The 22,865-nt window shown below is 49.0% G+C and overlaps 1 long non-coding RNA gene across 2 annotated transcripts in view; it reads right to left on the bottom strand.

The window, feature by feature from the left end:
• Positions 1 to 22,865, bottom strand: part of LOC137655138 (uncharacterized) — a 61,781-nt gene that overhangs the window by 9,805 nt on the left and 29,111 nt on the right. For both annotated transcript variants that reach the window (XR_011046832.1, XR_011046831.1), the window contains one exon: positions 15,959 to 16,139. This is a non-coding gene — a long non-coding RNA (uncharacterized lncRNA). The remainder of the gene's footprint in view (positions 1 to 15,958; positions 16,140 to 22,865) is intronic.

Raw genomic sequence — 22,865 nt, 5'->3', positions numbered from 1 at the left:
GAGGAAAAGAAATTCCCCAGTTCGAGAGCCCTCTTGCCCGTCACAAGCCTTCAGCACGGGAATGATATGCCGTGCTGAAGCCCAATGACTTCATCAAGGCATTCTCTCGTTAAGAGGGAGAAGGCGTCTGGAGGCTGGAGACCTGTCCTCGACTTCTCAGCTCTGAACAAGTTTGTCAAGCAAACTCCGTTCAACGTGGAGACAGCGGACACGGCCAGACTTGCAGTGAGACCGCAAGACTTCATGTGCACTCTGGATTTAAAAGACGCGTACTTCCAGATCCCAGTCCATCCGTCTTCCACGAAGTACTTGAGATTCAGCCTGGACAACAAGACCTACCAGTTCAAGGTGCTGTGTTTCGGTCTCTCCACAGCACCTCAGGTGTTCACCAGAGTGTTCACACTGATTTCTTCGTGGGCACACAGGATCGGCATCCGTCTCCTCCGCTATCTGGACGACTGGCTGATCCTGGCAAACTCGGAGTCGACCCTTATTCGACACCGAGACAAGCTTCTGGGGCTTTGCCAAGATCTAGGGATCATGGTAAACCTTGAGAAGTCTTCTCTGCTTGCAACTCAACGACTGGTATACCTAGGCATGATATTAGACACCAATCTCCACAAAGCCTTTCCATCAGATGACAGGATAGCAAGGCTGAGGGGGGTCGCAAGACCTTTCCTCGGACGGGAAGCCCTTCCGGCCTAATCTTGGTTACGTCTCCTTGATCACCTAGCCTCCCTGGCCCGTCTAGTTCCGAACGGCCGCCTCGGGATGAGATCCCTCCAGTGGCGACTCAAGTCCCGGTGGAATCAAGGCAATGACTCCCCGGACACTCTGGTCCCCATGGGACCCGCGGAACGGACGGACCTACAGTGGTGGCTGACCGACGAAAACCTACGAAAGGGAGTGGATCTTCTCGTCCTCCCCCCGGATTTGATGCTGTTCTCAGACGCGTCAAAAGAAGGGTGGGGGCCCACGTTCTGAACCAGAGGATCTCAGGCCTATGGTCAGAATCAGATAAGTGCCTCCACATAAACCTGCTAGAAATGAAGGCAGTCTACCTAGCCCTTCAACAGTTCCAACAGGTCCTGGCGGGCCACTCCGTGGTGGTGATGAGCGACAACACCACGGTAGTGGCTTATATCAACAAGCAGGGAGGTACCTTTTCACAACAGCTATCTCATCTTGCAGTAGAGATACTGAGGTGGACCGAAGTCCACTCGATTTCACCATCAGCTCGCTTCATTCCGGGCAAAAGGAATGTGCTCGCCGACAGTCTGAGCAGGGCTTCGCAGATAGTGAGTACCGAGTGGTCTTTGGATCCTCAAGTAGCCAACAAAGTCCTGACTTTGTGGGGTTCCCCGACAGTGGATCTGTTCGCGACAGCTTTGAATTTCAAACTGCTGCTGTACTGCTCCCCAGTCCCGTACCCCAAGGCACTCTGGCAAGATGCCTTCCAACAACGGTGGGACTACATCGACGTCTACGCCTTTCCACCGTTCTGTCTGATGAGAAGGGTGCTCAACAATCGGTCAATCTGTCAATGACCTTAATAGCTCCGCTATGGCATCACGCAGAGTGGTTCCCGGACCTTCTGCAGCTCCTGACAGAACTCACGAGAGAACTCCCCTCACGACACGAGCTACTCAAGCAACCACACTGCAACATCTACCACAAGGCCGTAGCTTCGCTTCGGCTTCACACCTGGAGACTATCCAGCGTCTCCTCGTTGAGAGAGGCTTTTCACAACAAGTTGCGGACAGGATGTCTCGACACCTGCGGAAGTCATCCACAGGGGTCTACCAGGCAAAGTGGAGAGTCTTCTGTGGTTCGTGTCGTGGGAGGGGTATCTCTCCCCTCGATGCCACTATTCCAGCAATACAGTGATCCCTCGCTACTTCGCGGTTCGACTATCGCAGATTCACCACTTCACGGATTTTTTTCATAACGCATGTATATACATATATCGCGGATTTTCCAGAAATTTTGAAAATACCGCGATGTGACCGATGGTGCGAGATTGCAAAAGGTAAGGAAAATTGGATCATGATTGATTTTCAATATAAATGAAACTTTGAGGAGCAACAAAGATATCATTTGATAGAGATAGAGAGAGGTAAGGAATGGGAGGTAGGGAAAAGTAGCCCACAGAGAGAGAGAGAGAGAGAGAGAGAGAGAGAGAGAGAGAGAGAGAGAGAGAGAGTGTGTGTGTGTGTGTGTGTGTGTGTGTGTGTGTGTGTGTGTGTGTGTGTGTGTGTGTGTGTGTGTGTGTGTGTGTTGTTTTAAATGTAATAAACGAAAAAATTTGATAGGTTATAACACATTGGTGCTTATGTAATACCAACTGTATACTGTAGACGGTTTGAATAAGTTAAGAAATGGTATAAACGATACTTTGTTAGTGTATTCGTACGCTCTCAAGAGCGGCAGCTAGACGTCAGCTGATCTGATCACAGCCAAAAGTAAAACAAAAAGAAGTCAACAATACTCGATTTTTAAAACACACCCGAAATTTAAAAACAAAAGTACACGCTTTCTTAATGTGCAATTAACTATTTAAAGAGTAGCAATTTCCTAGAATAAAATGATGTTTCCCAAAAAATAGTGGTTTGCTGATGAAATCGGATGCCGTATTTTTAACAACGATTGAAATGGATGTAAACTCTGCATAATTTTTTCGTTTCGTATTTAATTGACTCTAAGAAAACTAATTTTAGTTTCTTCATCTATATGTAAGTATTGTATAACACGAGAGAGAGAGAGAGAGAGAGAGAGAGAGAGAGAGAGAGAGAGAGAGAGAGAGAGAGAGAGAGATTGAATCGGCTGTTGTAATCGAATGCCGTGTTTTTGTTTCGTGAGAATTTCATCGCCACGACTAACAACAACATACTGTACTGAACTTTACAGTATAATACAGACTACTGTAATATGATAAAGTAAAATATTTGTAATAACCTATTTTATATGAAATGGGGCCATTTTTTTGTTTTAAATTTACATTTACGTACGTAAAACAACACACACACACACACACTCTCACTCTCTCACACACACACACACACACACACACACACACACACACTCTCTCTCTCTCTCTCTCTCTCTCTCTCTCTCTCTCGTAAATTGTTTTCCTGCTTTGCTACGTATGTATGATTTTATATAGATACGGTAAATAATATTTGTAATAACATATTTTCTAAAAGCTTTTACTGCAATATCATTATTTATCACTTTCATCATGCGTGTTAAATACCTTCGTTTGTTTATTACGATTGAAGAAGGAGCGTACTTTATGATGCCGCCGTTTCAGGCGGCGTCCTAAAGAAAAACATTTCATTTGGAAGTCCTAAGAAAAAATGAGTAAAACATTGGTAATAACAAAATCAACATACTGTATAATCAATATAATCAATGCAAAAACTAACCTATACACAGGTACACTAAATGCGTTTGTTTCTTCATTATGATCAGAGATAAACGTAAACAAAACATTGGTTGCCATTTTTTATCGTGCTTTTTGGCGTGTTTAGGAAACGCATGATATAAAATCGCCTTTAATATTTGTGCCTGTTTTAGTTTAGGGTACTGTAGTACATGCATTAAGTGTTCTGTACATTAAAGGGTAGTTTGTTAACAGTACTACGTACAAGGGAAGGTTTTAAAAGTCTGAATATACATGTTAAATAAATACGTAAATATGGTGTCACTACTTGGCGGATTTTCACCTATCGCAGTCGGGTCTGGAACCTATCTACCGCGATAAACGAGGGATCACTGTAGCGGAGTTTCTTGTATATTTGCGGGAGGAAATCCACCTTTCGCTCTCGGCGGTGAGAGGCTATCGCTCAGCCTTAAGCTTAGCCTCCAGGCTGAAAGGAATGGACATTTCTTCGTCGCTGGAACTTTCTTTACTGATACGAAGCTACGAGCTTACCTGCCCTCAGTCGGAAGTGAGACCCCCAACTTGGAACATGGTTCGAGACCTCCCTACGAACAATTATGCCAGGCCTGATCGACAACTGACTTGGAAGACAGCGTTCCTGCTCGCTTTGGCGTCAGCCAAGCGGGTCAGTGAACTTCATGGTCTCTCATACGACGTCGCCCATTCAAGGGGATGGGGGGAAGTAACGTTCGGGTTCGTCCCTGAGTTTGTAGCTAAGACTCAGAACCCTGGAGTCCCAGACCCACGGTTCGACTCCTTCAGGGTCTCGAGTCTCCGTTCTGTAACAAGTGACCCAGACCATCTGTTACTATGCCCAGTGAGAAGTCTGAGGCTTTATCTGAAGAAAACGGCTGCAGTCCGTCCTCTCGTGCAAGCCCTGTTTGTGAGCATGGGAAGGACAAAGAGGAGGGTCACCAACAACACTATCTCTGCCTGGATCAGAAGGGTCATCCACCACGCCTTGAATCCAGACTCTCCTCCGTCACGTCGTCCCAAAGCACACGATATCAGAGGCATCGCTACGTCTCTGGCTTTTAAGAGAAACTTCTCGGTGACGCAGGCGCTACAAGCTGGGGTCTGGAAGCGTCAAACGACCTTCACAGCCCACTACCTGCAAGACGTGACCCACAAGAGCCTTGATACATTCTCGATCGGCCCTGTGGTGGCTGCACAACAGCTGGTCTAACCTCAGGCTTCTTAAAGGACAGGTAGCAGAAGGTTGAGGGCATTGTTACCCAGTTTTAGTCTGCCTGAACGAAAGAGTATGTCTGGCCCTTACTTCTTTCTTCATCCTCCCCTCTCTTGGGGAAAGCAGCATCCTGGGTTCTCTGCATAGCTGACCTCGAACCTCTGCAGGTAAACCATGCTCCCTTGTGTTCCTAGTATTAAGATAATACTCTCGCGTCCCCCATACCCTGACGAGGTGGTATTGGGAACGTCCTAGCCTAGAATTCCATCTAAAGGACTTCAGGTCAACTTCCAAGGACGAGTCACACTTTAGCCCTCCACACACAAGCTTATGTAGGCCGCACGTTCCATGCGAAGCAAGCAACTTGCGAGGTTCAGGGACTCTTTTTCTCGACATGCTACTCACTCGGTTTCTGAGTCCCCAGGTAAAAGCCAAAGCCAGTAAGGCCAGGACTTTCCTCCCTACCTAAGGGGTAAATCACCCAATGTAAATAGCGTGGTTTGTATTTCGGTTACGGAACAAATGACAAATTCGGAGGTAATTTGTATTTTTCCTAACCATACAAACCTTAGCTATTTACACATATTTGCCCGCCAGCCCTGTCCCCCAAGGCAAGTCCTACCTCTAAGTGAAGTGAAGCAGTTCACCGGCGTGTGAGGGGGGGAGGGGTAGCTACCTATCACTCCCCCTACCCCCTTGCTAACTAGCGCGGGGGTAGTTAACCCTCATTATAATTCTTATGGCTCGTCATTTCAGCTACGCCAAAAGTAAAACCCCATGTAAATAGCTAAGGTTTGTATGGTTAGAAAAAATACAAATTATCTCTGAATTTGTCATATTACTGATTTCAATATTCATAATGTTACCGATTGCATTAAATGTTTCATCAAGATTCAAAGGATATCCATGAATCCCACTTGTCATTTTCAAGCCTCATTTCATTGTTTTTTATGCTACCCTAACACTGAAATGCTTTATACAGCATGTTGTAATCAGTCTCTATTGGAATTTGAGCGACGTAAAGGATTCACAAGGTTCCTTATGTTATCCAATTTACAGTACTTGGTTTTTGAACATCAGTAGAATGGTCATTTTCAGTTGCAAGGTCATCATCAGAGGGGTTGGTTTGTAAAGCAGCAGCAAGCTGAGTTATCCACCTTTAATCAGATGTCAGTCCTCCTATCCCTTGTGGCTCAACATAAGAAAGGTTTCAGCAGGGACCAGTCCTCTATCAGAGAGAGGCTGCCACTCTTTAGATGAGCGTACGATGGTCAGTGGGAGCAGGTACCCTCTCACTGATGACTCTAGTGCCTGGCATCACCTATTACTTGTAAATATGCAAGATTTAAAACCGGATCACTGGAGCCTGACTTAACAGACTAAGTCTGGACCAAATAGGGTCTGACAGAGGTGAAAAGAGGGTGATGGCATCTAAATTTGAAGCATATATAAAACCTGGTCAATGTTCTAATAGGGGTCGTCAACAAAATTCTGATAGAGCAAGAAAAGAAAAACTGAAATAAAGGCGGCGGCTTATTGGGATACAGTCTTAGTCTGGTCTCCCAGAACTGGACTTAGCGGTATGGTTGAACCTGACTGGATGATAAATCACCCCCTTGCCATTACTCAGCCCATCACTGAAACTCTCAAGCTCCTCTACTACAGCAAACGCTGGACCATCAGAGGGGACGCTGGATAGAATATGCATACTTGCAAGCAATTGGTTATCGCAGGCACAAAGGTTTCTTGATAAGACAGTCTACCCATGAATGCTTAGATTTTTAGCTGATAGGGCATTCAAGACAAAACAAGAGCTTGGGTGAACCAAGACACCACCTTCATCTTTGAGCAACACAATGAGATCACCTTAAGTGAATGCTGAGAGCATGAAACAGGACAGAATTGCGAGTCCACACAGGACAGTGATCTGCCACAGGTGTGCAAGCCTGGCTCGAGAGCTCTACCCTACTCAGAAGAGCATGAACAGTTACAACTGGATAATTCAGGCTCATGCTGCAATTTTAGAATATATCATGAGCCTGGATTGCCACAATCCAGGATTATTATAAGCTTGGATTGTATTATGTGCAACTGGGAAGTGAAGAGTTGAGAGATCACCTTTTTCAAGCAAACCTTTGGTGCCGCAATCCAGGTTCGCTATGAGCTTGCATCTCCTTGTGAGGCTCATGAGGTGTTGAGAGGTTGCATTAAGCCAAACTCTCAGGTGAAAGAACAGCTTTCTCCTTTGGTGCCATCAGCCACTGAGACAGTTGCCAAGATCTCATAGGAATTCTTAGGAGCTAAAGTGCCCTCAGGTCGGAAACGTCAGGACGCTTCATAGCAGCTTGGATGGATGAAGCTCAAAAGATTCGGCAGGCGCAGAGGGAGAAAAAGGCAAGCGCATCTCTCAAGTAAGGGGCTTGCTTCCCCTAGCCTGGTCAGACAAACCCTGAAGGGTCAGCAAGCTCAGACGGAGAAAAAGGCAAGTGTATCTCTCAAGTAAGGGGCTAGCTTCCAGCAGTCTGGGTAGATAAACCCCGAAGTGTCGGTGGGTTCAGGGGAGAAAAAGGCAAGAATATTTCTTAAGTAAGGAGCTGGCTTCCACTTGAGTGCACTTAGGGCATCGAAAGATAACTTATGAAGCGAACCTTGTGATTTGATCGCTGACCAAGTCAGGCAATCGTATCGCAAAACAGCAGCTTCCAATAAGCAAGGCTAAAAATTTTGAATCAACAGCACTCGCTAGGATGCATGTTGTTTGCGTGTGTCTGCTGGCTGATCGGCAAACACAGGCAGAAAACCAGAGTTCTTACAGGGGTTCTCTATTCCTACGACTACAGGGAAATCTACCTCCAAGGAGATAAAAGTGAGCCACTGGGCTGACAGTTGTTCACCTTTAGCCAACATAAAGAGTTAATAAAGCCATGATGTTCATCAAGTCTCCAACTCAAAGATGACATCTCTCAGACATTAATGCATCAACGGGAATAAAATTAAGTGTATTGGTTCCATTTGCTAAAGCCAGCGAATGTGGAAGGAGAGACTGTCTTCAACAACTGCTAAGATCAAAGTGGAAAAGGTATGAGCGGGTGGGTAGGGAAGTGCTTCGCCCTGCTACCACTGATAAAACCAGAACGGTTATCAATCCGGTTGTTAACACCTTGTTAAAAATTTTTATAGCTGTGCACCAACTTGCGCTAATTTCATTCTCCTATGTAAAGGACGAGGGTTTGTATTTGCATAGGAACAAATGACAGATATGACAAATTCATAGATAATTTGTATTTTTCCTAAACATACAAACCTTAGCTATTTAATTAGGGGTATTACTTTCGGCGTAGCTGAAATGACGAGCCATTAGATTTTTAACGAGGGTTTACTACCCCCTCGCAACTAGCTTGGGGTAGGGGAGGGGTAGCCAGCTACCCTCCCCCCCTCACACACCGGTGAGTAGCTCACTTTGCTTAGAGGTAGGACTTCCCGGGGGACAGGGCTGGCGGCCAAGTTTGATTAAATAGCTAAGGTTTGTATGGTTAGGAAAAATACAAATTATCTACGAATTTGTCATTTGTTCCGTAACCGAAATACAAACCACGCTATTTAATTAGGGTGACTTAACCCTTAGGTAGGGTGGTAAGTCCCAGCCGTACTGCCCGGGGACTCGGTATCTGCAAGGACCGCGGCCTACGTAAGCTAGTGTGTGAAGAAGTGAAGTGTGACTCGTCCTAGGAAGTTGACCTGAAGTCCTTTAGATGGAAACCTAGGTTAAGACGATCCCAATACCACCTCGTAAGGGTATGGGGACGTGACAGTATTAACTTAATACTAGGAACACTAGGAAACATGGTTTACCTGCAGTGGTTTGAGGTCAGCTGTGCAGAGAACCCAGGATGCTGTTTTCCCCAAGAGAGGGGAGAATGAAGAAAAGAATAAGGGCCAGGCATACCTTTTCATTCATGCAGACTAAAACCGGGTAACAATGCACTCAACCTTCTGCTACTTGTCCATTAAGGAGCCTGAGGTTTAAACCATCTGTTGTGCAGCCACCACAGGGCCGATGGAGAACGTATCGAGCCTCCTGTGGGTCACGTCTTCAGGTAGTGGGCTGTGAAGTTCGTTTGACACTTCCAAACCCCTGCTTGTAGAACCTGCATCACAGAGTAATTTCTCTTGAATGCCAGGGACGTAGCAATGCCCCTGACATCATGTGCCCTAGGGCGACGTGACGGAGGAGGGTCAGGATTCAGGGAATGGTAGATAACCCTGCAAATCCAAGCTGAGATTGTATTCTTAGTGACCCTCCTCTTCGTCCTTCCTGTGCTCACGAACAATGCTTGCACCCGATGATGAATTGCAGCTGTTCTCTTAAGATAGAGCCTCAGACTCCTTACTGGGCACAGTAGGAGATGGTCTGGGTCAACTGTTACAGAACGGAGACTCGAAATCTTAGCTACAAACTCAGGGACGAATCTGAATGTTACCTCCCCCCATCCCCTTGAATAGGCGATGTCATACGAGAGACCATGAAGTTCGCTGACTCGCTTGGCCGAGGCCAGAGCAAGCAGGAACACAGTCTTCCAAGTCAGGTGGCGATCAGAAGCCTGGCATAATGGTTCGAAAGGAGGTCTCTTAAGAGACCTGAGGACTCGAACCACGTTCCATGGAGGAAGTCTCACTTCCGACTCGGGGCAGGTAAGTTCATAACTTCGTATAAATAGAGAAAGTTCCAGCGAAGAGGAAATGTCCATTCCTTTGAGCCTGAAGGCAAGAACTAAGGCTGACCGATAGCCTTTCACTGCCGAGACTGAAAGGCGCATTTCTTACCGCAAATACATGAGAAACTCCGCTATTGCTGGAATAGTGGCATCGAGTGGAGAGACCCCTTCCACGACACCAACCACAGAAGACACTCCACTTTGCCTGGTAGACCCCTGCGGATGACCTTCGCAGGTGTCGAGACATCCTTTACGCAACTTGTTGCGAAAAACCTCTCTCTGTGAGGTGACGCTGGATAGTCTCCAGGCGTGAAGTCATAGCGATGCTACGGCTTTGTGGAAGATGTTGGCATGTGGTTGTCTGAGTAGCTCGTGTCGAGAAGGATGTTCTCTCGGGAGTTACGTCAGGAGCTGCAGAAGGTCCGGGAACCACTCGGCGAGATGCCATAGCGGAGCTATTAAGGTCATCGAAAGGTTGACCGATATTCTGGTCTTGTTGAGTACCCTTCTCATCAGACAGAACGGGGGAAAGGCGTAGACGTCGATGTTGTCCCACCGTTGTTGAAAGGCATCTTGCCAGAGTGCCTTGGGGTCCGGGACTGGGGAGCAGTACAGCAGGAGCTTGATATTCAAGGCTGTCACAAACAGATCCATAGTCGCGGAACCCCACAAAGTCAGGACTTTGTAGGCTACTAGACGATCCAAAGACCACACGGTACTCAATATCGGAGATGCCCTCCTCAGACTGTCGGTGAGCACATTCCTCTTGCCTGGAATGAAGCGAGCTGATAGTGGAATCGAGTGGACTTCGGTCCATCTCAGTATCTCTACTGCGAGATGGGATAGCTGCTGTGAAAAGGTACCTCCCTGCTTGCTGATGTAAGCCACTACTGTGGTGTTGTCGCTCATCACCACCACGGAGTGACCCGCCAGGTATTGTTGCAATTGCTGAAGTGCCAGATACACGGCCTTCATTTCTAGTAAGTTTATGTGGAGGCACTTTTCTAATTCTGACCAGAGGCCTGAGGTCCTGTGGTTCAGAACGTGGGACCCCCACCCTTTTTTTAAGGCGTCCGAAAACAGCATCAAATCCGGGGGAGGACGAGAAGATCCACTCCCTTTCGTAGGTTTTCCTCTGTCAACCACCACTGAAGATCCAACCGTTCCGCAGGACCCATTGGGACCAAGATGTCCGGGGAATCGTGTCCTTGATTCCACCGGGACTTGAGTCGCCATTGCAGGGATCTCATCCTGAGACGACCATTTGGAACTAGACGGGCCAGAGAAGAAAAGTGACCGAGGAGACGTAACCACGATTGGGCTGGGAGTTCTTCTCGTCTGAGGAAAGGAACTGCGACCCCCCTCAGCCTTGCTATCCTGTCGTCTGATGGGAAGGCTTTGTGGAGATCATGCCTAGATATACCAGTCGTTGAGTTGGAAGCAGGGAAGATTTCTCGAGATTTACCATGATCCCTAGATCTTGGCAAAGTCCCAGAAGCTTGTCTCGGTGTCGAAGAAGGGTCAACTCCGAGTCTGCCAGGATCAGCCAGTCGTCCAGATAGCGGAGGAGACGGATGCCGATCCTGTGTGCCCACGAAGAAATCAGTGTGAACACCCTGGTGAATACTTGAGGTGCTGTGGAGAGACCAAAACACAGCACCTTGAACTGGTAGATCTTGTTGTCTAGGCTGAACTTTAAGTACTTCCTTGAAGACGGATGGACTGGGATCTGGAAGTACGCGTCCTTCAGGTCCAGTGTACACATGAAGTCTTGTGGTCTCACTGCAAGTCTGACCGTGTTCGCCGTCTCCATGCTGAACGGGGTTTGTTTGACAAGTCTGTTCAGGGCTGAGAGGTCGATGACTGGTGTCCAGCCTCCATACGCCTTCTTTACAAGAAAGAGTCGACTGAAGAAGCCTGAAGAACTGTCGACGACCTCCTGGAGAGCGCCCTTCTTTAACATGGTCTCTACTTCTGCCCCAAGGGCTTGGCCCCTTGCCAATTCCATGGCAAAGGAGCTCAACGACACTGGATCCGCTGTCAGGGGAGGTAGGGTGTTATAATGCAGGGGGACTGCCAATCCTAGCGTTTGCAGCCTCGGCTGCTCCCTCTAGGATTCTTTCCTCCCCAGGAAGACTTTTTGCCTTTCTTGTCTTTGACAGGAAAGGGCTTCGAAACCGTTGCCTTCGCTGCCACAGCCGGTTTCGTTGTCTTGGACGGGCGAGGTTGTTGAGGTGCCGGAGGTTTATAGGGCTTTAATGTAAGAGCCCTATGAAGGAGGGAGTCCTGGTTGGACTTCCTCCACCTCTCGGCTGCCTGTTCCAAGTCTTTAGGCTCGAACAGGTTCTTCCCTAGATGGGAAGAATGTCTGAGCCTGCTGACCTCGACGGCTGGGACCTTCGCGTGGAACCTCTCTGCCACCGCATCACGACGTTTCAGGATTGAGTTGGCCCACAAGTTTGAGATTTGGTGGGCCAGAAACTCAATGGTGCGGGTGCCCGAGAGGAGGAAGGCCTCCAGGGCCTTCCTGGTGCTCTCCTTAGACAAATCTTCCTATCGCAAAAGGATGCCAAGAGATCCCAGCCAGATGTCAAGCCACGAAGTAGCCTGCATGGCACACTTTGCAACCTTCTCCTGGCTTATGATCTCTGTCGCCGAGAAAGTCACTTACCGGCTAGTGTGTCTCTCAAGAGGGACTCCCTTGGTAAGCTCTTCCACAGAGTGGTGCAGGGGAAGAGCTAAACAAGCCTACTCCGTGATCTCGAGGTACCTCCTCTCTTGGACGCGAGGAGGCGGGAGGAGTTTGTTGCCAGCAGTGGAACGGCTGGAGGAGGCGAGCTCGGAGAGCTGGCCCTCGACCTTATCCCTGGCACTCTTCATCCCTTGGCACCAGGGCAAAGCTGCACTGGCCTTAGCAGGTTTCTGAGTGCCAAAGATTCGATCCAGGACCGTGTCCTTGCCCTCGCGAGGAGGAATCTCAGGATCGGGAATCCTGTTGAGATGCCTCATCAGGGTCAGGACTAGCCAGAAGGCATGCTCTGACTCTTGTGGCTACCCTCCTGGAGAACTGGCAGCGAAGTCTCCTGTCCTCAAAGGGTCTTCTTGGGGGGATAAGTGGACGTTCTCCGCAGGTCTTGTAGGTTCTGGACGGATCCTTCAGGATGACTTGGGGACTGTCTTGGAATCCTTGGGTTCCTTCCTGGGAGGAATACAGGACTCCAACAACATCGTCTGCGGGCTCTTCTCGCTCCAACCTGGGATGATTCTCCAGCGCGAGGTGGGGTTTCTCCCATTGGTGCGATGGGAGAACGCCTCACCTCGTATGACTCCCCTGAGGACGGAAAATGTTCGTCCACGGGAGAGGGAGAAAACGTCTGGGGGGAGGGGGGGGAGAGGGAGCCTTCCTCAAGGATGTCCGAGGAGCCAGCTTGACCCTCGGAGAAGTTACCACGGTTTCTACTCCTCTATTTCTCTTCAGTGGGGTCGGAGCCGCCATAGTTTTGAGACCCATCTCAGCGAAGGCAGGTTTGACAGCCTGCACGACAGCTCTGATGAGGGATTCAAACCATGGCTGCTTACTGACAGCAGCGCTGTCAGAGACTCCCTCGGAAGGGAAGGGGATCGGGCGATCCTTTGGAGTAGACACGACTGCTGGACCTGCCTGGAAGGAAAGGGAAGAAGAGGACGGTTGGTTACTGGACCCATCTAGTGATTTCCCTCCCTCCTGCGAGCGTGCTGGTCTGCGCTTGCGGGGGGTTGGGGTGGGGGGTGGGGGGGAACACGTCAGGATGACCTGACTGCTCTCGTTCCTTTAGGCTCGAGTTGTGCCTCCCGATGAGAAACATGCTTGGGATCGCGCTGGCGCTTGCGTGTTAGTACCCTACTAGGAACGCGCTCGGGTGATCGGTCGCGCGCGCGCGGGGATGATAGCAAGGGCGCGCGTGGGCGTGCAGGCGAGTGTTGGCGCGTGGGCGTGCAGGCGCGTGTTGGCGCGCAGGAGAGCGATGGCGCGTTGGCGAGCGATGGCGCGCTGGCAAAAGGCGCGCAGGGCGTGTAGGCGAACGACTGCGCACAGGTGAGGGTGCGCGCGGGAGCGTAGGAGATCTCAGAGATGGCGAGAAGGCGATGGAGCACGTGGGCACTCAGGAGATCAATGGCACGCAGTTACGCGATCTGGAGAAGCAGGAAGCGCAGGCGGGAATGCAAGCGTTTGCACGCGCGATGGAGATTGTTCGCGAGCGCGTGGGCGCGCAGGATCTCGGCGCGCTCTAGGCGAGCGCCCATGCGCAATGGTGTTACCCCTAGCGCGTGGGTGTGCAGGAGGGCGCACAGCAGGAACTGGTGTCTGCACGCGATGGGCTGACGAGCTGGCAGGGTCCTATGGCGCGTAGGCGATGGCTGATGAGCTGGCGGGGTCCTTAGGCGCGTAGGCGAACGCTGAAGAGAAGAAGAAACTCGGTTCTTCCTTCTTGCGCCCAGATCCGGAGATCGTGGGCGCGCAGGCGAACGATGGCGTGCAGGAGAACGCTGGCGCGCAGGTGAAGAGCGCTGGCAAGCAGGAGATCGTGGGCGCGCATCAAGATGAGGGCGCGCAGTTGTACGCTGGCAAGGAGTAGATCGCTGGCGAACAGGAGAGCGCTGGCGAGCAGGAGAGCGATGGCGAGTAGTCTCAGCTGCAGGAGAGCGATGGCGAGTAGTCTCAGCTGCAGAAGGTCTCTGGGGCGTTGTCTCCGAGGATGAAGTTCTGAGCAGAGAGGACTTCACTGCAGGCGAGCGCTTGCGCGCAATTGCGCAGGAGAACGGAGCGCAGGGGATACCTGGCACTTAAGGGACTTTCTCACATTGTGAGAAAGCCCCTTTTGCCCCGAAGGGACCGGTGCACGTTGGATAACGGGATGCGTGGGCGCCCAAAGCGCGTCAGCAGCCAGGAACGGAGACGGCAGGTCCGAAGGTCTGGCAGGCGAAGGAGAACGATCAGCAGAGGTCCCAGGATGCAACTGCAATGGTCGGTGCACAGCGAGGAGGAACCTCTGCGGGGGACTGCAATGGAGAAGAGCCGAAGAGGCGCCTCTTAACTCCCTTGTGAGGAGAAGGAAGGCCTCTACGGCGAAGAGGAGGGCGAGCCCTCCGACGGATACGTCCTCTGGGGGCAGCAGGCAGACCATCGGCAGTCCTCCAAAGAGGAGTCTGTCAGTGAATTCCCCCGAGGGGGAGAATCACCTGCAGGAGAGACCGTTGGACTTGGCTCCTCCCTCGAAGGATGTTCGGAGGGAGAAACTAAGCCTTCAGCTGCATCGGGAACCAAGGTAGGGGTTTGACCTAACTCGTCGGAGGCCCCTGCCACAACAACGTCGACGATAGACAGAGGGTCTACCTCTGCTACCAACGTCGACGATAGACAGAAGGTCAACCTCTGCTACCGCCGGCGACTGTTTGACAGCAGCCCCCAACTATTATGTCAAACAGGGCTTCCCTGGAGGGGGAGCCCTTAAGCCCCAAGGAAACCCAAAGCTGCAACAAATCATCATTAGCAAGTGTTAATAGATAAATCCTCCCCCGGGGAAGGAGGAGGAGCTGCTTCGCTATGGGAGGCAACTCCTTCTCCTGAACCCCGAGGTCAGTCAACAAAAGAACGGCCTACGCTACCACTCGGCGGCCTCTCGGAAGAGACCGATCGAGCGGGAGCTTTGGAGGAGGTTCGGGCTACGGAAGAAGAGTCCTTGGAATTTTCTTTCTTCAAGGAAACCCTTGAAGGAGAAAGATCCCTTTTGGACTACTTCTTCCGGTGCCGGGAAAACCTCTCCCACTGGGAGGTAGACCACTCCCTACACTCACTACACACTTTGTCTCTATCACACCGTTGGCCCCTGCAGAACGGACATAAGGTGTGAGGGTCCGTTTCGACCGCCGATATATATGTACCACAAGGGCGGTCAGGTAATCCAGGGCACTTCCGCATAATGGTAGAGGCAAACTTCCAAGCACACACTGCAAATAAAAAGCAAAAAAGATTAAGGCTGTCAATAAGCGAGGGTGGGAGCAGACACGTCTGTTCATCACCCGAGCCAAAAGCAAATAGCTACTCACCGGTGTGTGAGGGGGGAGGGGTAGCTAGCTACCCCTCCCCTACCCCTTCGCTAACTAGCGAGGGGGTAGTAAACCCTCGTTAAAAATCTAATGGCTCGTCATTTCAGCTACGCTGAAAGTAATACCCCTAATTAAATAGCGTGGTTTGGATTTCAGTTATGGAACAATTGGAAATTTGTATTTTTCCCAATTATTTGTACAAACCTGAGTCCTTTACTCATACTTACCCGCCATCACCAACCCGTAGAAAGTCCCAGCTGCAATCGAAGTGACTACTGTACTCAGTGAGCAAGCAGGAGGGCGGGGTTTCCCACTCCTGTCTGGTAAACACAGGCCAACTACTTGCACCTTGTTATAGAATTTCAACCAATGTATTCCAGTTGTAATATTTTCATTCTCCTAAGTAAAGGACAAAGGTTTCGTTAACTTGGAAATCTTTGCACCAAGTTAAAGGTGATTGCTCATTACATAATATGAAGAATTGAATCTACTGATACTCAAGAAATATTCCAGCTTTATACTTACCCTAGTTCTGGGCATCACAGAGTACACAGCCACAGTGGGTCAAATCCTGGTATCACAACCTTACTTATCTCATGTGTGAGCCTGGTACTGTAGTCAACACACTTGGGCTAACCTCGGTAACAAAAGCGCGAGGATGACAAATTCTGCCTTGCTTTCACCGTCTCTATGTACTGGCTTTATTCTGTTAAGGTAAAGAAAATATCACTGATGATTGGTGCATGATTATAATGTACACTATTCATTATACATTCTCATGTCCATGCAATACAGTTAGTACCCGAGGTAAGAATACCATGCCTTTGAAGACTGGGTTCAAGTGATTCCAGTCTCTCCATAGTTTATATATACATTAATACCTTGAGATACAAGCTTAATGCGTTCCAGGACCCGAGCTCATATGTCAATTTGCTCGTATCTCAGATCAATTTTTCCTATATAAAATAACTAAAACAAAAATAATCCGTTCCCACCCTCTGAAAAATTTTATTTTCATTAGTAAAATAAATTTTTGAATATACTTACCCGATAATCATGTAGCTGTCAACTCTGTTGCCGACAGAAATCTACGGTCGGGATACGCCAGCGATCGCTATACAGGTGGGGGTGAACACCACAGCGCCATCTGTGGTCAGGTACTCCAGTACTTCTTGTCAACACCACCTCAATTTTTTCCTCGGTCCACTGGTTCTCTATGGGGAGGAAGGGTGGGTCAATTAAATCATGATTATCGGGTAAGTATATTCAAAAATTTATTTTACTAATGAAAATAACATTTTTCAATATTAATCTTACCCGATAATCATGTAGCTGATTCACACCCAGGGTGGTGGGTGGAGACCAGCATACATGTTAACAAAGAAGCTAAGTATCCCGTATTTTATTTTATTAGTTATTCAAAAATAACATAAAATAAATAAGTACCTGGTAAGGAAGACGACTTGAACCATTACTCTGCCTTTATTAAGTACGTCTTCCTTACTGAGCGTAGCGGTCCTCTTAGGATGCTGAACGACTCTTAGGTGCTGAAGTATAAAGGGCTGCAACCCATACTAAAGGACCTCATCACAACCTTTAACCTCGGCGCTTCTCGAGAAAGAATTGACCACCCGCCAAATCAACAAGGATGTGGAAGGCTTCTTAGCCGACCGTACAACCCATAAAAAGTATTCAAGAGAAAGGTTAAAAAGGTTATGGGATTATGGGAATGTAGTGGCTGAGCCCCCGCCTACTACTGCATTCGTTGCTACGAATGCTCCCAAGGTGTAGCAGTTCTCGTAAAGAGACTGGACATCTTTGAGATAGAATGATGCGAACACTGACTTGCTTCTCCAATAGGTTGCATCCATAACACTCTGCAGAGAACGGTTCTGTTTGAGGGCCACTGAAGTAGCCACAGCTCTCACTTCATGTGTCCTTACCTTCAGCAAAGCAAGGTCTTCTTCCTTCAGATGAGAATGTGCTTCCCTAATCAGGAGCCTGAATAGGTAAGAAACTGAGTTCTTAGACCTTGGAAGAGAAGGCTTCTTGATAGCACACCATAAGGCTTCTGATTGTCCTCGTAAAGGTTATGACCTTTTTAGATAGTACCTAAGAGCTCTAACTGGGCAAAGTACTCTCTCCAGTTCGTCCCCCACCAAGTTGGACAGGCTTGGGATCTCGAACGACTTAGGCCAAGGACGTGAAGGAAGCTCGTTTTAGCAAAAAACCGAGCTGCAAGGAACATGTAGCCGTTTCAGATGTGAAAACTATGTTCCTGCTGAAGGCGTGGATCTCACTTACTCTTTTAGCTGTTGTCAAGCACACGAGGAAAAGAGTTTTTAATGTGAGGTCCTTAAAAGAGGCTGATTGGAGAGGTTCAAATCTTGATGACATAAGGAACCTTAGGACCACGTCTAGATTCCAGCCTGGAGTGGACAACCGACGTTCCTTTGAGGTCTCAAAAGACCTAAGGAGGTCCTGTAGATCTTTGTTGGTGGAAAGATCCAAGCCTCTGTGGCGGAAAACCGCTGCCAACATACTTCTGTAACCCTTAATCGTAGGAGCTGAAAGGGATCTTACGTTCCTTAGATGTAACAGGAAGTCAGCAATCTGGGTTACAGTGGTACTGGATGAGGAAACTGCATTGGCCTTGTACCAGCTTCGGAAGACTTCCCCTTTAGACTGATAGACTCTGAGAGTGGATGTCCTCCTTGCTCTGGCAATCGCTCTGGCTGCCTCCTTCGAAAAGCCCCTAGCTCTTGAGAGTCTTTCGAAAGTCTGAAGGCAGTCAGACGAAGAGCGTGGAGGTTTGGATGTACCTTCTTTACGTGAGGTAGACGTAGAAGGTCCACTCCTAGAGGAAGAGTCCTGGGAATGTCGACCAGCCATTGCAGTACCTCTATGAACCATTCTCTCGCGGGCCAGAGCGGAGCCAACCAACGTCAGCCGTGTCCCTTTGCGAGAGGCGAACTTCTGAAGTACCCTGTTAACAATCTTGAACGGCGGGAATGCATACAGATCGAGATGGGACCAATCCAGCAGAAAAGCATCCACGTGAACTGCTGCTGGGTCTGGAATCGGAGAACAATACAACGGGAGCCTCTAGGTTATCGAGGTAGCGAACAGATCTATGGTTGGCTGACCCCACAGGGCCCAAAGTCTGCTGCAAACATTCTTGTGAAGGGTCCACTCTGTGGGGATGACCTGACCCTTCCGGCTAAGGCGATCTGCCATGACATTCATATCGCCCTGAATGAACCTCGTTACCAGCGTGAGCTTTCGATGTTTTAACCAGATGAGGAGGTCCCTTGCGATCTAGAACAACTTCCACGAATGAGTCCCTCCCTGCTTGGAGATGTAAGCCAAGGCTGTGGTGTTGTCAGAGTCCACCTCCACCACCTTGTTAAGCTGGAGGGACTTGAAGTTTATCAAGGCCAGATGAACTGCCAACAGCTCCTTGCAATAGATGTGAAGTGTCCTTAGCTCCTGATTCCATGTTCCCGAGCATTCCTGTCCGTCCAAAGTCGCACCCCAGCCCGTGTCTGATGCGTCAGAGAAGAGACGGCGGTCGGGTTTCTGAACAGCCAAAGGTAGACTTCCTTGAGAAGAAAGCTGTTCTTTCACCACGTGAGAGTAGACCTCCTCTCTTCGGAAACAGGAACTGAGATCGTCTCTAGCGTCATGTCCTTTATCCAGTGAGCCGCTAGATGATACTGAAGGGGGCGGAGGTGGCGTCTCCCTAACTCGATGAACAGGGCCAGCGATGAAAGTGTCCCTGTTAGACTCATCCACTACCTGACTGAGCATCGGTTCCTTCTCAGCATGCTCTGGATGCAATCTAGGGCTTAGTAGATCCTTGGGGCCGACGGAAAAGCCCGAAAAGCTCGACTCTGAAGATCCATACCCAGGTAGACAATGGTCTGGGATGGGACGAGCTGGGACTCCTCAAAATTGACCAGGAGGCCCAGTTCCTTGGTCAGATCCATAGTCCATCTGAGAATCTCCAGACAGCGACGACTTGTGGGAGCTCTTAAAAGCTAGTCGTCTGACGGAGCCGGACACAAGATCATGGTACTGCTGCACAGTCTGTGAACTGTCAACCATGGGGAAGCGAGGAAGTACAGCGACAACCCGAAGCTGTCTAGACTGTCTGGGTCGTACAGACAACTCCTTATCGGGTTGCTGAGGTTGCCGCACTGCGTCACAACAAGTCACTTCTGCTGGTTGTTGAACGTCTTCCCAGTGACACACTGACTCCGTAAACAAAAAATCCTCTAACAAGGACTAAGCTTGGACTGCATGTCTTGCAACAAAGCTCAAGGTCTATGGGAGCAGGTGTGGTAACAGACGGGGTTAGCAACTGAAGTGGAACCATTACCCTCCCTGAAAGCATGTTATGCTTAACTAAAAGTCCATAGGAGGCTAAGCAGCTAAAGGCTCCTCTCCAAATGACAGAGTCCTCAAGGGAATATCAGAAGGAGGGAGAATAGCACTTTCTCATCTACAGGAACCATATCCGAGAAAAGCTAAGTTCTCTCAGTGAGGGTTTCACTGGTGCAAAAGCAGCAGACTAGAAGGCAACGTTATGAAACTGCTTGACAGTCTAGTGAGTTGGCAACAACCAAAGATGTGTGACTGAGGAGCATGCGGTAAGGTATGCAGAGCATGCTGTATGCAGAGCATGCTGTATGTAGAGCATGCTGTAAGGTAAGCAGAGCATGTTGCATGGCGTGCGGCTTATGCTGCATGGGATGAGGCTCATGCTGCATGGAATGAGGCTCATGCTGCATGGTATGAGGCTCATGCTGCATGGGATGAGGCTCATGCTGCAAGGGATGAGGCTCATGCCGCATGCGTTGAGGAGGATGCCGCATAGTATGAGGCTCCTGCCTCATGGGTTGAGGCGGTTGCCGCATAGCATGAGGCTCCTGCCTCATGGTTTGAGGAGGATGCCGCATAGCATGAGGCTCCTCATAGCATGAGACTCCTGCCTCATGGGTTGAGGAGGATGCCGCATAGCATGAGGCTCCTGCCTCATGGGTTGAGGAGGATGCCACATAGCATGAGGCTGCCTCATGGGTAGAGGAGGTTGCCGCATAGCATGAGGCTCCTGCCTCATGGGTTGAGGAGGATGCCGCATAGCATGAGGCTCCTGCCTCATGGTTTGAGGAGGATGCCGCATAGCATGAGGCTCCTGTGAGGTTCCTGCCTCAAGAGTTGCGTCTGCCTCAAGGGTTGAGGAGGTAGCTGCGCAGAGAGAGGCTCATGCTGTGAAGAATGCGGTTGCTGCATGCGTTGAGGCGGCTGCCTCATAGCATGAGGTTCCTGCCTCAAGAGTTGCGTCTGCCTCAAGGGTTGAGGAGGTGGCTGCGCAGAGAGAGGCTCTTGCCTCAAGAGTTGAGGCTCTTGCCTCAAGAGTTGAGGTTCTTGCCTCAAGAGTTGAGGTTATTGCCTCAAGAGTTGAGGCTCTTGCCTCAAGAGTTGAGGTTCTTGCCTCAAGAGTTGAGGTTCTTGCCTCAAGAGTTGAGGCTCTTGCCTCAAGAGTTGAGGTTCTTGCCTCAAGAGTTGAGGTTCTTGCCTCAAGAGTTGAGGTTCTTGCCTCAAGAGTTGAGGCTCTTGCCTCAAGAGTTGAGGTTCTTGCCTCAAGAGTTGAGGTTCTTGCCTCAAGAGTTGAGGCTCTTGCCTCAAGAGTTGAGGCGGTTGCCGCATAGCATGAGGCTCCTGCCTCAAGGAAAGTGGAGGTTGCTGCATAGCGCTGGTACCTGGCAACTCCCAATGCGGCAGCTCACGCATGGAGGCAGGAGGAGCCTCAACATCATACGTCTGGTAGGGTGGACTGCGCAGAGGTGGAGGAGCGCTCGCAGGAGGAGGTGTGCTAACCTTCTCTGCCTGAAACTCCTGCATCAACACCGCAAGCTGAGACTGCATTGTCTGCAGCATAGACCACTAGAGTTTAAGAAAGACAACAACAAACGGAGCTACTGTCCGTTGAGACTGAGGGTCTAAAACAGCTGGTGCGGCAACAGACAGAGTTACTGCCTGTTGCGATACCACCTTGCCTCTCTGGGAGGTGTGCAGTTGTCGTACTGCAGCAAGTCCGAACTGACCCAGTGCTAATGGCACCACCTAGGAGTTGGACTTGCGCGGAAGGGACCGACTTGCACTTAAAAGCTGCAAGATTTGGTCCATGGTTTCTGCGAGAAACCTCTTCCGCAGACGAGGAATAAAAGGGCTCTCTCGTCTTTGTGTGGGTGGGGTGATCACGTCGGCTACGTGAGTTGGTTACACCCGAAACCACGGAGGGAAACGTCTGTTCGTCGATCAAGGCCTGATGAACCCATAAGTCCTTCGACGTTACTTCTCCCCTGGGCTTGGGAGCTTGTAAGAGGTCCCAGACTAGGCGAACAACTGGCACGAACAGACGAACCCTCGAACGCAACACTGTAACACTTTGCGCTTATCACTTTATCACTTTTGATTTTCTGTTTCACTGAACTCGAAACTTTAAGTGGTTTGTACCTGAAACACGCAATTCTATCCTTCATTAAAAGTTAATAATTGCGAAAACAGTATTACAATGTAACAGAAAAACATAATGAAAGATAAATAATTCAGTGGCTGGAAAAGAGACTAAACACTAGATCAAATAAACTACGTTTAAAATCTCTCACCGCATAAAGCCTGAGAACAAGAATAAAACTCTAGAAACGTTTACCTTCTTCCCCTAAAGAGACTAGGGAGAAGAGCAAAAACGATAACAACGTTACCCGCTTGAACGAAACGTTTATCCTCCTCTCTCTCCCTCCGTCTCTATCTCTCTCTCTCTCTCTCTTGACTTAGAACCTGAGAGATGAGCCCAATTATATATATCGTTAAAACATATTGTTAAAGGAAAAAAACTGAAAGATTTCCCAAATAAAAAGTTCCTTTATTAGAATTAAAACCATTTAAGCTAAGAAAGAATGAACAAAACGCTAGAATCGTTCTACTCTTACTGCAACGTGACACCGTGAATACTCTCTCTCTATCGTAACGATAGAGCGCAAGTTGAACGTTCTGAACGTCAACAACTGCAGAGACAAAACAAAACGTTAGTTCAACTTTGAAAACAGTACGAGACTATCAAAGAAATTCTTTCAAAAACATTAAAATAGCATAATATGTTAACAGGTAAAAACGAAATGACGGGCTCAATGTTAATTAACTTCGGTTCCAAGAAAAGCCGCCTACTATTAGGAAAGGTCGAATATAAACAAATATAAAAATTAATTTCAATAAGTTTATAATAAAAGGAAGTTAATCGAAGAGGCCTATAAAAGGCGGAGAGATATAAAATAAATCTATAACTTTTGTTAAGCAAAATTAAGAAAGAGAGTCTATGCTCTCTTCGACACCAACACTTCCGTCTAAGGGAAGGGTCGGCCATTAA

Source organism: Palaemon carinicauda, chromosome 16, assembly GCF_036898095.1.
Source record: "Palaemon carinicauda isolate YSFRI2023 chromosome 16, ASM3689809v2, whole genome shotgun sequence".
Lineage (NCBI taxonomy): Eukaryota > Metazoa > Arthropoda > Malacostraca > Decapoda > Palaemonidae > Palaemon > Palaemon carinicauda.
Note: the sequence above shows the minus strand (reverse complement) of the source record. Positions and strands in the feature narration are given on the sequence as shown.